The 15,141-nt window shown below is 35.1% G+C and overlaps 1 long non-coding RNA gene across 1 annotated transcript in view; it reads left to right on the top strand.

Annotated features, from left to right (window-relative positions):
* LOC144199233 (uncharacterized) overlaps nucleotides 1-15,141 on the top strand; it is a 104,473-nt gene that overhangs the window by 11,632 nt on the left and 77,700 nt on the right. The window lies entirely within an intron of this gene.

The raw sequence follows: 15,141 nt of genomic DNA, 5'->3' as shown, positions 1-15,141 counted from the left end.
TTTTTTTCTGTGTTTTTAGTTTAAAAATCATTTTGTAAAATCTAAAAATGTATTTAAAAAAAATACAGTGTTCCCTCGCTACTTCGCGATTCAGCTACCGCAGACGCAGAGCTTCGTGGATTTTTTTGGGGGAAAAAAATACAAATATTACATTGAAACAACATATTTTAAAGTTTTTTTTTTTTTGTTATAACATGAATTTCACTCTCTTTACCCGTATTCTATATGGTGTACAGTGTTCCCTCGGTTATCGCGGTTCAGCTATCGCGGACTCAGAACTTCGCAGATTTTTTTTTTGAAAAAAAATACAAATATTACATTGAAACAACATATTTTACAGTTTTTTTTTTTTTTGTTATAACATGAATTTCACTCTCTCTACCCGTATTCTATATGGTGTACTGTATACAGGGGGGTAAAAAAATGTAAAAAAAAAATGTACAAAAATTAAAAAAAAAATATTTTATTTTTTTTTGAATTAAATTCAAATTAAGCATTTTTGAAGGGGAATCCCTACTTCGCAGAAATTCACTTATCGCGGGTGGTCCCGGTCCCCATTAACCGCGATAACCGAGGGAATACCGTATATTCCAAGATTTACTGAGATCCAAAACAAGTCAAGTTTTAAAGTCAGGTGAGCAGTCAGTGGTTTTGATTACGCCTCCTTCAGGTCTCCGACAGTTTCTTCTTCTTCTTCTTGCATGAACACCTTGATTCTTAATCAGCCTCCTTTTGGTAATTGTGAGTGACAATGCCGTTCCGCCTGGTAGGACTTCTCGGTGACCATGGCAACCGCTAGGCAAAACATCCGCCATCACCGGGGAAGCTGACGTTCCTTGATTACATTGAAATCTATTCCTTACTGGTGCTCAACAAGCTGTCTAAGGTAGTAATAAGGCGAAATAATGATGATATAGAAAAGCAGGAATCATCCTAAATATATCTAAGATTGTATTAGAGATGTACTTCAATCCGGGATTAAGATATTTACCGTATTTTCACGACTATAAGGCGCACCCTCAATGAATGACATTTTTCCATATATAAGGCGCACTGTATTATAAGGTGCACTGTATTATAAGGCGCACTGTCCATTTTGGAGAAAATGTAAGACTTAAGTGCGCCTTATAGTCGTGAAAATACGTAATTGCTATTGACTTCCAGGTATGAAGTACACACTACACCACAGTCACCTCTAGAGCCAGCCATTGTTAATGTTTTGGATTTTTTGATATAAAATCTGGCAGTGGGGGAGGAGCTATATGATGGAAGATGTTGTAAACTAAGATGGCTGATCTGCATATTTAACAGTATTGTTTCAGTTCAGGCATTTGTGTTTTTTTTATATCCGACAGTGGTGGTTTTTTGTTTTTGGTTTTCTGTTTTTCCATATATAAGGCGCACTGGATTATAAGGCGCACTGTCTATTTTGAAGAAAATGTAAGACTTTTAAGTGCGCCTTATAGTCGTGAAAATACGGTACTTGCATTTCATTGATTTTCGTCATTCATTCATCTTCTGAACAAGCTTATCCTCCCTTACAAGGGTCATGAGGGTGCTGGAGCGTATCCCAGTTGATGTCTGACACCCTGAATCGGTGGCCCGGCCAATCACAAGGCACGAGGAGACAAATACTCGTAGATAGGGGAAATTTAGAGGCCTCAAATAGCTAGCTTAGCATGTGTTTGGATTGTGGGAGGGAAACAGAGTACCCGAAGAAAACTCACACAGACCCATGCAAACTCTAGATTTTTTAAATAAATGGATTAAAAGAACTAGATTAAAATCCCTGAATATTCAGTTTTATAGATCTAAAACAATGTTCATTTGAGCTTTTTTAAAATATATTTTTAGATTTTACAAAATGATTTTTGAACTAATAACACAGAAAAAATGATTAAATGACCATTTTAGATATAATATCTAGATTTTTTTAAATAAATGGATTAAAAGAACTAGATTAAAATCCCTAAATATTCATTTTTGAATAGATCTAAAACAATGTTTATTTTACCTTTTTTTAAATATATTTCTTGATTTTACAAAATGATTTTTGAACTAAAAACACAGAAAAAAATGATTAAAAAATGACAATTATTGATTTAAAAGGGGTAAAATCAGGAAATGTAATATACATCTATACTTTATCAACAATAATATGACAAGTAACATTTTCGTGATTGCAACCAACCTCACAAAATCGCCGCAAAATGGCCGACAAGAAGCAATCCTTCAAAAAAATCTGTGATAGGGAGCTTCCATTTTTCAGTAAATGTCAAGAAATAAGCTACAAAAGAATGAAATAGAGTGAATATTATCCAAGGAAGCCACTTTAAAGCAGCGGCAGTTATCATTTACGCACGGCGCCGAGAGGTTAAAGTGACCTGACGTTATCAAATCGTGACACGTTCCCCCCTCCGTGTCGCTTAAAGCCGAGGACAAAGAACCAGACGGGCGACTTTGTACTTCATTCAACTTCTGATTGGCGACGCTGAGATAAAAAAAACATTTTTATTATTATTAATTTTATTCACAGTTTTTTGGGAAGGTCACTTTCCACTTGACAGCAATGGTTATACTAGCATAGTTTTTTTATTTACTGATCGAATCTGAATTTTTAAAATACAGACGCTCCTCTACTTATGAACATTCAACTTACGAACACTTTCAACTTATGAACACTTTCAACTTATGGACACTTTCAACTCATGGACACTTTCAACTTATGGACACTTTCAATTTATGGACACTTTCAACTTATGAACAATTTCAACTTATGAACACTTTCAAATTATGAACACTCAACTTATGAACACTCAACTTATAAACACTTTCAACTTATGAACACTTTCAACTTATGAACACTTTCAACTTATGAACACTTTCAACTTATGAACACTTTCAACTTATGAACACTTTCAATTTAGTAACACTTTCAACTTATGAACGATTTCAACTTATGAACACTCAACTTATGAACATTTTCAACATATGAACACTTTCAACTTATCAACACTTTCAACTTATGAACACTTTCAACTTATGAACACTTTCAACTTATCAACACTTTCAGCTTATGAACACTTCTAACTTATGAACCCTTTCAACTTATGAACCCTTTCAACTTATGAACACTTTCAACTTATGAACACTTTCAACTTATGAACACTTTCAACTTATGAACACTTTCAACTTATGAACAAGCGCTCAGCACCTAATTCGTTCGTAAGTAGAGGATCGGCTGTATGTATCTGGACATCCGCACTGCGTTTTTGTTGTTTTCTGTTTTCGTCCATTTTTTTCCAACGTGGCAGAGTCATCGTTCTAGAAGCCAATTGGATTCCTCCGTCCGTCATGGGCTGGCCCCGCCCCCCTGTGTTTCACCTTGCAGACGCCGTCACTTTCATAAATTGTTTGTCCACATAAGCCAGTTTGTATCAGCGGGGTGTATTCTTTTTTTATGGCTGTGTCCACCTGCTCTGTCCATGTGGTAGTCCATTTATCTAAAACATATCCCTGAAGGTAATACATCCTACGCCCCATAGCCAAAACATTGTTTGCTAATGAGGGTAACTTTTGACTTTGCTAATCATTTATCATGTCTTCCCGCTGTATAAACCATCAGATCTGATGCGTGGTTTCTAAGGCTAATCTTTCCCGTCTGCTATTCAAGGGCAAACGTCTAATGTAGCTCTCAAAATTATATTCATGAGAGAGAGTTTAATATCTAAATATCAACTGTTGAAACCAGATCTCAAAATTATATTCACCCGGGCGACCAAATGTCCGGGCGACCAAACGTCCGGGCGACCAAATGTCCGGCGACCAAACGTATTATTAAGAATAATAGTAATAATATTATTTTCTTCAGTTTTGAGTCCTAGTTGCAAGAGTAAGTTGAAACCGTTCATAAGTTGAAAGTGTTCATAAGTTGAAGGTGTTCATAAGTTGAACGTGTTCATAAGTTGAACGTGTTCATAAGTTGAACGTGTTCATAAGTTGAACCTGTTCATAAGTTGAACCTGTTCATAAGTTGAACCTGTTCATAAGTTGAACGTGTTCATAAGTTGAACGTGTTCATAAGTTGAACGTGTTCATAAGTTGAACGTGTTCATAAGTTGAACGTGTTCATAAGTTGAAAGTGTTCATAAGTTGAACGTGTTCATAAGTTGAACGTGTTCATAAGTTGAACGTGTTCATAAGTTGAACGTGTTCATAAGTTGAAAGTGTTCATTAGTTTCAAGTTTCAGCATAGATTTTCATACTTAAATAAACTTTAAAATATATATTAAAATAATTAAAACAATGAAATAATGTAAAAAAATTGTAAATGCAAACAAAGTTGAACTACAAAATGGCCAAGGGATTACTGTACACTATATTTAGATATTAATACACTACACTCTTTTTACATGCCTATAGCTGTAATATTTAATACATATACACTTTTATTATTGTACTTATTTACTAGTATTTCTGTATAGGTCCGTAAAAGTTTATTGTGGTAGTTATAATGCGGGTAATCCTACTTTTTTTGTTTATCGCGGCTATGTCTGGTCTACATTAACCATGATATGTGAGGGATTACTGTATTATTATAACAACTTTTCTCATTCAAATGAACTAGAGCTCATATGAACCGGATTAATTAATTTTTTTACCCAAAGTTAGTTTTTTATAAAACCCAATCTGAGATTCTGTACTTCAGTTTCATGTAGTGCGTGAAAGATATTCATTATTTTATAATATAAAGTAAGTTCAATAACATAACGACACAATTAAACTAACATTAACACATCAATACTAGCGTTGTTGTTTACCATTTTAACATTCTTAAAATGAACAATGAATCCCTAAAAATGATGTAGCAGGCGATTACATAGTTTGATCCAAGACAAAATAAATTGACGTATATAATCTCGGGTACACAACATCCATCTTTTCCACGTCCCGCTGAGACAAAAGACGACTTGATGGGAGGCGTGGTGTTAATCTACACAATATCCTGACAAGTTTCTTCGTCAACCACAATGTTCCCGAATAAATTAGCATAAACATTTCCCCGGAGCGCCGTTCTAATCAGAGTATACTATCGTTTTAGGTTCCTGCTTAATGAATCATAGGAATTATAGTTGTATTATAAATGGCAAGTCTTTGCAAAGCTATTAGTTTGTTTCTTTAGGGGTCTAATGGAAGACATGCTTCATTTGGGGGGGAGCGCGGGGGTGCTCTAGTACATTTTTTTTAGAGTGTCCCTGCAGCATCACAAAATGAATTACATTATTTCCAACAGCTGCCATTTTGCAATGATCTTATCAGGAGTATGCCGACATAATGTGGCGGAGGAAGTTATTATTCCTCGCCAGCCCATAATAAGATTCATCGTTTCGAGCAAACCCCGCCCCCCGCGCCCGCCCGCTACCGCTATTTTCTTCGCACATTCTTTGGTAATTACAAAAGATGGATTCCATCAGTAGATACATACCGCCGCTTGAAATTTATATTCAACAAGAGTTGCCCTTTAACTTTCATTTTAGCGACCGTGCTTTCTTATTGGTTAACCCCCCCCCGCCCTAACCCACCCGAAAAATTCATTGTTTTAATATGATTTAGAACACAATATAGCTTCAATTAGCATTCTTTCTTTCATTTTAGCGACCGTGCTTTCTTATTGGTTAACAATAGATATATATGTAAACAATAGATATATATGTATTGTCTTTGTAGTTTTTTGCTAATTAATATTACATTTTATTTAAAAAATGAAAATTTATCCGTTTTATTTAGTCATTGCATTGTGTAAATTCTGCTTATAAAAGATTATAATCTTAAAATTCATTGTTTTAACGAAATATAGCTTCAATTAGCTATTTTTTCTTTTGAATATAGCTTAATTTTCATCAAAACATATATTTTATTTAAAAATCAAAATTGAACCTTTTATTTAGTTGATTCATTGTGTAAATTCTGCTTTTGAAACAATCGATTGTTAAAATTCATTGTTTTTATATGATTTAGAACACAATATAGCTTCAATTAGCATTCTTTCTTTCATTTTAGCGACCGTGCTTTCTTATTGGTGGAGTTGCATATTCTCACTGGTCCCCAGACTTACCTTAGTTTTCTAAAAGTAATCTAGTTTGTACCCAAATACTAAATACATGCTAGGCTAAGCTAGGCTAGCTGGCTAAATTGCTTATAGCTACAAATGATTTACTGTTTGTCTCCTTGTGCCCTGTGATTGGCTGACCCCCAATTGAGGTTGTCACCCACTAATGGTGCCTGTAGTTGGTTTGGATAGGCTGTTCTTTGCAGAGGATAAAGAAAATATACCGATAAATGTATTTTCTGTAGCATTTCCATAAATCGTCAATTTGCTGTTTAATCATATGCAACTTAACTTAGCCCGAGCGACCAATCAAAATGAAGTTAGCGGTCTTGTCTTGTTTGTGGATCAAAGCCTTCACTGGTGACAAGATTATGAGGGTTATACATCCTGATTACTTAAATAAAACATGAGGAATGCAATGAACATACTTTGAAAAGTGGACTAAAAGCTCTGATTAAAACTCGCCCGTTTGGCATTTGAATGCGGAACAATCACCGTGCAGAAATGTCAGCCATTAACCTTTGAGCCGCCGCCCCTTTTTTTTAAATAAAGCCTTACCAATTTCTTATTTTCCACTTCATTAGCCCAACAAACAAAATTCCAAAAAACTCACGGAAAATGTGGAATGTTCAATGGTTTTGCTCTCTAGCTCCCCCTGCAGTTCTGGAGGGGAATTAATTTCAGAAAAAAACAGACAGTGCTATCTACACATTAGTAGTACACATAGCCTGAATCTTATAATAAATCTTTACTGGGTAGAAAAGTACGAAGTATTTTTTGCTCCATGGTATTTTTTGAATATTTGTTTTACATGCATATTATTATTTTTTAATTTGGATAAACATTGCGAAGTTATGTAGAGTCATCGTGAAAGGTAAACAATAGATATATATGTATTGTCTTTGTTGTTTTTTTGCTATTTAATATTACATTTTATTTAAAAAATGAAAATGTATCCGTTTTATTTAGTCATTGCATTGTGTAAATTCTACTTTTATAACAATATAATCCTAAAATTCATTGTTTAACGAAATATAGCTTCAATTAGCTATTTTTTCTTTTGAATATAGCTTAATTTTCCTCAAAAAATATATTTTATTTAAAAATCAAAATGGAACCTTTTATTTAGTTGATTCATTGTGTAAATTCTGCTTTTGAAACAATATATTCTTAAAATTAATTGTTTTAATTTGATTTACAACAATATAGCTTCAATTAGCATTTTTTTTCTTTTAAAAATAGCTTCATTTTAATCAAAATTCCATTCAATTCAATAATAACAACAATTTCAAGTGAATTACATGAACACTAGCATAATAAATTAGCTTTTTAGCATCTCTAGTAAGCATTGTTTGCTATATTTTGCTAACCATGTGCTTTTGAACTTAAACATATTTTCACAATACATATTCAGCTTAACAAAAACATTTTTTTAATAGTAGAGAACAATAGAAAGGCCGCATGCAGTGTGAGCTAATGAAAAAAAAAACCCTCGTTGCGTTAACGATGGCTTTTTAGTGGGCGCACGACAACAAACCCGGCGTGTGGCGCAACGAGACTATTTGTTGCGACAAAGCGTAATTACGCTCTTGCTAAGAATAAGCTGCTCAAGGCGGACAAACAATGCTCCCGGGGAGACGACAGAAGGCTTGAAGAATAACGTCAAAACATTCGACATATGGTCGTCGCTAAAAAAAAAAACATTAAAAAATAGTTTAAAAGTGTGGCGTTAGGTGCAAAATTTACAAAATACACGGACATCTGTGGCGATTGTATGATTGAATTACCGTATTTTCACGACTATAAGGCGCACTTAAAAGTCTTACATTTTCTCCAAAATAGACAGTGCGCCTTATAATCCAGTGCGCCTTATATATGGAAAAACCTGAAAACCAAAAAGGAAAAACCACCACTGTCGGATATTAAAAAAAACACAAACGCCTGAACTGAAACAATACTGTTAAATATCCAGATGCCATCTTGGTTTAGAACATCTTCCATCATATAGCTCCTCTCCCACTGCAAGATTTTATGCAAAAAAAAATCCAAAACGTCAACAATGGCTGGCTCTAGAGGTGAATGTGTATCGTACCTGGAAGTCAATAGCAATTACCGTATTTTCATCACTATAAGGCGCACTTAAAAGTCTGAAATTTTCTCCAAAATAGACAGTGCGCCTTATAATCCAGTGCGCCTTATATATGGAAAAAAACAGAAAACCAAAAACGAAAAACCACCACTGTCGGATATTAAAAAAACACGAACGCTTGAAGTGAAACAATACTGTTAAATATGCAGATCAGCCATCTTAGTTTACAAAATCTTCCATCATATAGCTCCTCCCCCACTGCAAGATTTGATACAAAAAATCCAAAACATCAACAATGGCTGGCTCTAGAGGTGACTGTAAAGTAGTGAGTGCTTCACACCTGGAAGTCAATAGCAATTACCGTATTTTCACCACTATAAGGCGCACTTAAAAGTCTTAAATTTTCTCCAAATGGACAGTGCGCCTTATAATCCAGTGCGCCTTATATATGGAAAAACTGAAAACCAAAAACAATAAACCATCACTGTCGGATATTAAAAAAACACAAACGCCTGAAGTGAAACAATACTGTTAAATATGCAGATCAGCCATCTTAGTTTTGCAAAATCTTCCATCATATAGCTCCTCCCCCACTGCAAGATTTGATACCAAAAAATCCAAAATGTCAACAATGGCTGGCTCTAGAGGTGACTGTAAAGTAGTGAGTGCTTCATACCTGGAAGTCAATAGCAATTACCGTATTTTCACGACTATAAGGCGCACGTAAAAGTCTTACATTTTCTCCAAAATAGACAGTGCGCCTTATAATCCAGTGCACCTTATATATGGGAAAAAATGTCATTCATTGAGGGTGCGCCTTATAATGCGGTGCGCCTTATAGTCGTGAAAATACGGTAGTTGTTTTATATTCCTATATATTTCGTTGTCCTCTAGGAAAACATAACGAGGAAGTTGGGGGCGGGGCTTTGGAGGAACTGGGCTTCTTGGGTGGGATGCTTTATGTCAAAAATAATTGGGATATTGCCCCTGTAAAATGGTGCGCCCATTGCGTAGTTGGAAAGAACTCAAACCGCCTGTGTTGAGGATGTTTGGACAGGCGGCCAGAAAACTGCGGTCAAATCTCTACCGATTCGAGCAGAAGGAGAGAAACAAAACCTCATTTAAGCAATGTGTTCTGTTTTTTTGTTTTGGGGGAAAATGGTCAAATTCTTTCTGGCGTTTTGGTATATAAGGCAATCGAGATGGCAATTTAGGAGAGGGGGAGGTGTGTAGAGATAGGTAAAAAAATGGCATCTGTGGTGAGGATAAAGAATATAAATATAAAGATTTGAGGTAGACAAAACTCTTATGTTATGTTTTGGTATGGTATTTTATGTTATGCTATGTTGTGTTTTGGTATGTTTTGTTATGTTTTGTTATGTTATGTTTTGGTATGTTATATTATGCTATGTTCTATTTTGGTATGTTTTGATATGTTTTGTTATGTTTTGTTTTGGTATGTTTTGTTATGTTATGTTTTGGTATGTTTTGTTATGTTATGTTTTGGTATGGTATGTTATGTTATGTTTTGGTATGGTATGTTATGCTTGGTTTTTTTGTACTTTGTCCGTCAACTAGTTTGTTACTTGGTGAGTTTTTCGGCTAAAATTGTCTCAAAAACGTCAATATGTTACATTAACAGGCGGCCATTTTGTCTATTTTTGTCTATTTTACTATTATACTTTAAAGTTTGTTTTTTGGTTCTCATAAATGAAAAATATGCAACTTACATTATATTTATATACATTTTCATCAAGATCTGATAATTTTACATAATCGAGTACCAAATTTTCTGGACTATAATGCGCGTTTTTTTATCGTATTTTGGTTGGGCCTGCGATATTTATGTATTTTGTGTTTTTTTTTTTTTTTGTTGTACTTTGTCCGTCAACTAGTTTGTTACTTGGTGAGTTTTTTCGGCTTTAATCGTCTAAAAAAACGTCAATATGTTACATTAACAGGTGGCCATTTTGTCTATTTTTGTCTATTTTACTATTAAACTTTAAAGTTTGATTTTGGTTTCTCATAAATGAAAAATATGCAACTTACATTATATTTATATACATTTTCATCAAGATCTGATCATTTTACATATTCGAGTACCGTATTTTCCGGACTATAACGCACGTTTTTTTTACCGTATTTTGGTTGGGCCTGCGATATTTATGTATTTTGTGTTTTTTTGTACTTGGTCCGTCAACTAGTTTGTTACCTGGTGAGTTTTTCAGCTTTAATCGTCTAAAAAAAAATGTCAATATGTTACATTAACAGGTGGCCATTTTGTCTATTTTACTATTATACTTTAAAGTTTGTTTTTTGGTTCTCATAAATGAAAAATATGCAACTTACATTATATTTATACACATTTTCATCAAGATCTGATCATTTTACATATTCAAGTACCGAATTTTACGGACTATGATGCGCGGTTTTTACCGTATTTTGGTTGGGCCTGCGATATTTATGTATTTTGTGGTTTTTTTTGTTGTACTTTGTTCGTCAACTAGTTTGCGTGGTGAGTTTTTCAGCTATAATCGTCTAAAAAAAACGTCATAATGTTACATAAACAGGTGGCCATTTTGTCTATTATTGCCTATTTTAATATTATACTTTAAAGTTTTTCTTTGGTTTCTCATACATTTTTTAAAAAATGCGACTTACATCATATTTATGTATATTTTTCCTTTTCATTGGCAATTTTTTATCAATTGTTTTGCTTATCTAACATTAAATACAAAGCAATTCATGCCAGTAAATAGCGACTTTTTCAGTAAAAAACAAACAAACAAAACAACTTTTTCATCGCAAAGTATACTATATAGTGGCAGGCAACTATACTATTTTCATAAAAATCATTTTTCTAATTTTGATGTGGCCGGCCCTTTGAGGATTTAATTGCTATGAATATTAATGTGGATTAGCGGCTGCAGCTTTGCTTAAAAAGCAGCCATTCTGGCTGTTGTTTTTAGATAAAGGAAATAGTTCGTCAATGGACGTTGGGGGGGGGGGGGGGTTTGGGGGGAAATATGTTTTATTATGTGAAAAATGAAAGCGGTAATATGAAACTTTTGCGTTTTGTGACTGCAGGGCAGTTCTGTTAAACAACAGATAAAACTCACATTTTTTGACGGATCGCCATGCTGCTGTTCGTGTCTTCATTGTTTCGGTTAGAGTTAATTGTTTTTTTTTTGCGGCTTTTTAAATCTGGCACGGGGATTAAAAATATGTAGTCATATTTAGTGTTTAGGAGGAATGGTAAAGTTTGCATTTTTGTGGATAGGAATTATTAAATGGAGTCGTTTTGTTATATAAATGATTGTTTTTTTCTGCTTTTTGATTGAAAAATGTTGATGGGTTTTTTCAGTAATGGATTTATCATCTGTTTCTGGATGAATGTATATGTTAATTTTAGTCAAATATAAACACTTTATTTATAATACAGTTGCTTGGTTTTGAATTTAAAGATTTTTTCTATCAAAAAGGAACACCCCGCCTCTTTTTTAATGATAAATCATGCATTTAAATTAGGATTAGATTATCAAAAGAAAACATTAAACTTAAAGTTGCACTTTTTTCTAATACAATTTTTTCTTCCACTTTTTTGTCAAATATATATTTTTTTTATTTGTAAAAAAAAAATAGAATTCTGTCAAATATCCACCTAATTTATTTCTTGGTTTTGCAACCCGCCCACAACAATTTCAGCTTTAGCTAACCTGCTGATAATTGGTATGGGTAGGCTCCAGCACCCCCGCGAACCTTGTGAGGGACAATTTCATGAATAATTTTTCTCACTTATTTTTTTTTATGACTAATTACTCTGCTATGTAAGATATTTTTCACCAAAAATTATGACAACTAATTCTCACGAGGATAAAAAATATCGACTAAAAATTCGTAAATTAATTAGTTTTTTTGCCTAAAAATTCATAAATCACATTTGTTTTTGCCTAAAAAAATGTAAATGACATTTTTTTGCCTAAAAAATGTAAATCACATTTTTTAACCTAAAAATTCGTAAATTACATTTTTTGCCTACAAATTCGTACATTAAATATTTTTTTACCTAAAAATTTGTAAATCACATTTTTTTGCCTAAAAATTCATAAAAAATTTTTTTTGCCTATTCTAAACTTCCTTACCTTAAAATAATCCCATCAAAATGTCCATTTCCTCTATTATTATTATAATATGCATATGTTGACTAATACACCAAAAAATGTTGCATTAATACTTAAGCAAACACGTAAAAAAACCCTAAAAACTTTGCTATTCATTCTCAGAGGACATCTTCAAAATAATACCCCTTTAAAGCGATTATTTTCCCTATTTTATGACTCCATCCTCAAAACACATCAAACATAACCAAGCGAACGCCTCTCCCTTTTTCTTCTAACACCCCTAAAAGAGCCACCGTGTCTTTTTTCGTCTCACATTGGAGGTCAAGCCATCCAAAAGTCCGCCAAAAAAAGTTCTGTCTCCCCTTCCTAAAATATGATGGAGTCCATTCTTTTACAAAACGGGCTCGTAAATGATCCCCAACCAATAAAAACCATCATTACCGCCAAGAACATTGGGCCCGGAATTCTTTTGAGGAGACTTTATCGAAAAGGACGCGAAGCGGAACGGCGAGAAAAGAGCGACGCGTACGTCGGTCGGTCTTAATGGAAACTATTACAAGAGGAGCCGTAAATGTCAACTCCGACTTGGGTGACTTACTTACGGAGCTTTTGGACTTCCTTCAAATCTACTTCACACGGCTCTTCGTTTTGTTCGGGTGCAAGAATTTAGGAGATTGATTGTGGAGTCTGCTTCGCGCATATCTTACTTTCACTCCGACTCGTGACGTTCAATAGTCAAGAATCGTTGGGGGGGAAAACGAGTTAACTTTATCCGTCTTTGGAAAAGATCATGAGTCACGGATAAGCAAGCTGTACACTTGATTCAGTCATCATTTTTTCCTAACCACTACTACTACTACCACTACCACCAATACTCCCAGTACCACTAATACTCCCACTACCTCCGATACTTCCACCACCCACTGCCACCACTACTACTATTACCACGACTACTAGTACTACACCTACTACCAGCACTACTACGACTACTATTACTACTACTACTACTATCACCACTACTATGACTACTAGTACTACTACTACCACCTCTACTACTACCACCACCACTACTACTACCACCACTACAACTACTACTACTACCACCACTACGACTACTACTACTACTATCACCACTACTATGACTACCACCACTACTACTACCACCACTACTACTACCACTACTACTACCACCACTACTACCACTACCACCACTACTACTAATAGCACCCCACTACTACTACTACTAATAGCACCCCACTACTACTACTACCACCACCACTACTTCCACTACTACTACCACCACTACTACTACTAGCCCCCACTACTACTACTACCACCACTACTACTACTACCACCACTACTACTACTACCACCACTACTACTAATACCACCACTACTACCACTAGCACCCCACTACTACTACTACCACCGATACTACTACTAGCACCCCACTACTACTACTACCACCACCACCACTATTTCCACTACTACTACCAGCATGACTACCACCACCACTACTACCACTACTCCCACTACCATTACAACTACTACAAGAACTACCTACACTACTCACACTCCCACTACTACCATCACTACAGGCACTACTACTACTACTACCACCACTACTTCCACTACGACTACCACCCTCACACTCCCACTACTACCATCACTACAGGCACTACTACTACTACTACCACCACTACTTCCACTACGACCACCACCACTACTCCCACTATCACTACAACTACAAAAACTACCCCCACTACCTCCACTGCCGCCACTACTCCCACTACCACTACTATCACCACTACAGGCCCTACTTCCACTACTACAGCTCCATCCAGCTAACTACATCTTAAAAAAAAACAACATAATAGCCTGCAAAAAAAGTTGCACTATTTTTATTATTAGTCACAGGCCTGGCCAAACAATGACAAAAAAAAAAAGTACAAGTTATAGTCAAGGAAACACGTCGTACCATTACATTAGCGGCGTAGCGCTGTCCCGCTTAGCTCGCAACAGGGGATGAACCTTCATCTCCAAGCTGTTTCTCCCTTTGTGTCAGCATCTCTAAACCAGAATCCACCAACTGTTCCCCAGATGCTGAGTCAGTCAGTGCAAGCTCCTAATTGGACGCTACCTCAGTCTCCCTGCCAAATGGCGTCGTCTGCACGCCGCTTTTTCCGACAAATTTCTTCGTCTTTCAAACGCCACTTTCATCTTTCACTTTTGCCTCGTCTGAAGCGGCCCGCCATCGAGATCAATGAACCGCTTCGTGACCAAAAAAAGCCCAAAAAATCATTGAAAAACGTTGAAAAACGACGTCTCCAATGGAGGCGTAGCTTCTATTTTTCAAGAGTTTTTTATCCTTGGAATCTCCCGTTTTTTTTAGCCTTTTTAGTTGTCTTCCCAAGCGTTTTTTTGTCAGATTAGTACTGCCGATAACGATCCTGTTGTGCTTTGGAGGTGATCCGGTCTTTAGTAGCTCTTTTGTTTTACATCCCTCCAAGGATACACACAATCCATACTTGGAAAGTACTACAAGCTCGGAACTACTTGCGGATGTACAGTTCTATTGATTAGCACGTACACACTATTTAAATTAAAACAAAGTACTTTCGAACTGGATTGAACTGCATCCTGTGCTCAAAACTTGACCCAGATATATTTATCAAAAAACTTTGAATGAAGTATGGCAGGAAATATTGAATAATTCAGTACTTGTTCCTGAAACAAACTCAATTTTAGCTATTTTATATCTATTATGTAGTTTTTTTTATCCAAATACTTGAGTTTTCTCTATATATTTCTGTTACTTTCTG

Source organism: Stigmatopora nigra, chromosome 7 (genome assembly GCF_051989575.1).
Source record: "Stigmatopora nigra isolate UIUO_SnigA chromosome 7, RoL_Snig_1.1, whole genome shotgun sequence".
Lineage (NCBI taxonomy): Eukaryota > Metazoa > Chordata > Actinopteri > Syngnathiformes > Syngnathidae > Stigmatopora > Stigmatopora nigra.
The sequence above is the reverse complement of the archived record's forward strand: the minus strand, read 5'-3'. Positions and strand labels throughout refer to the sequence as shown.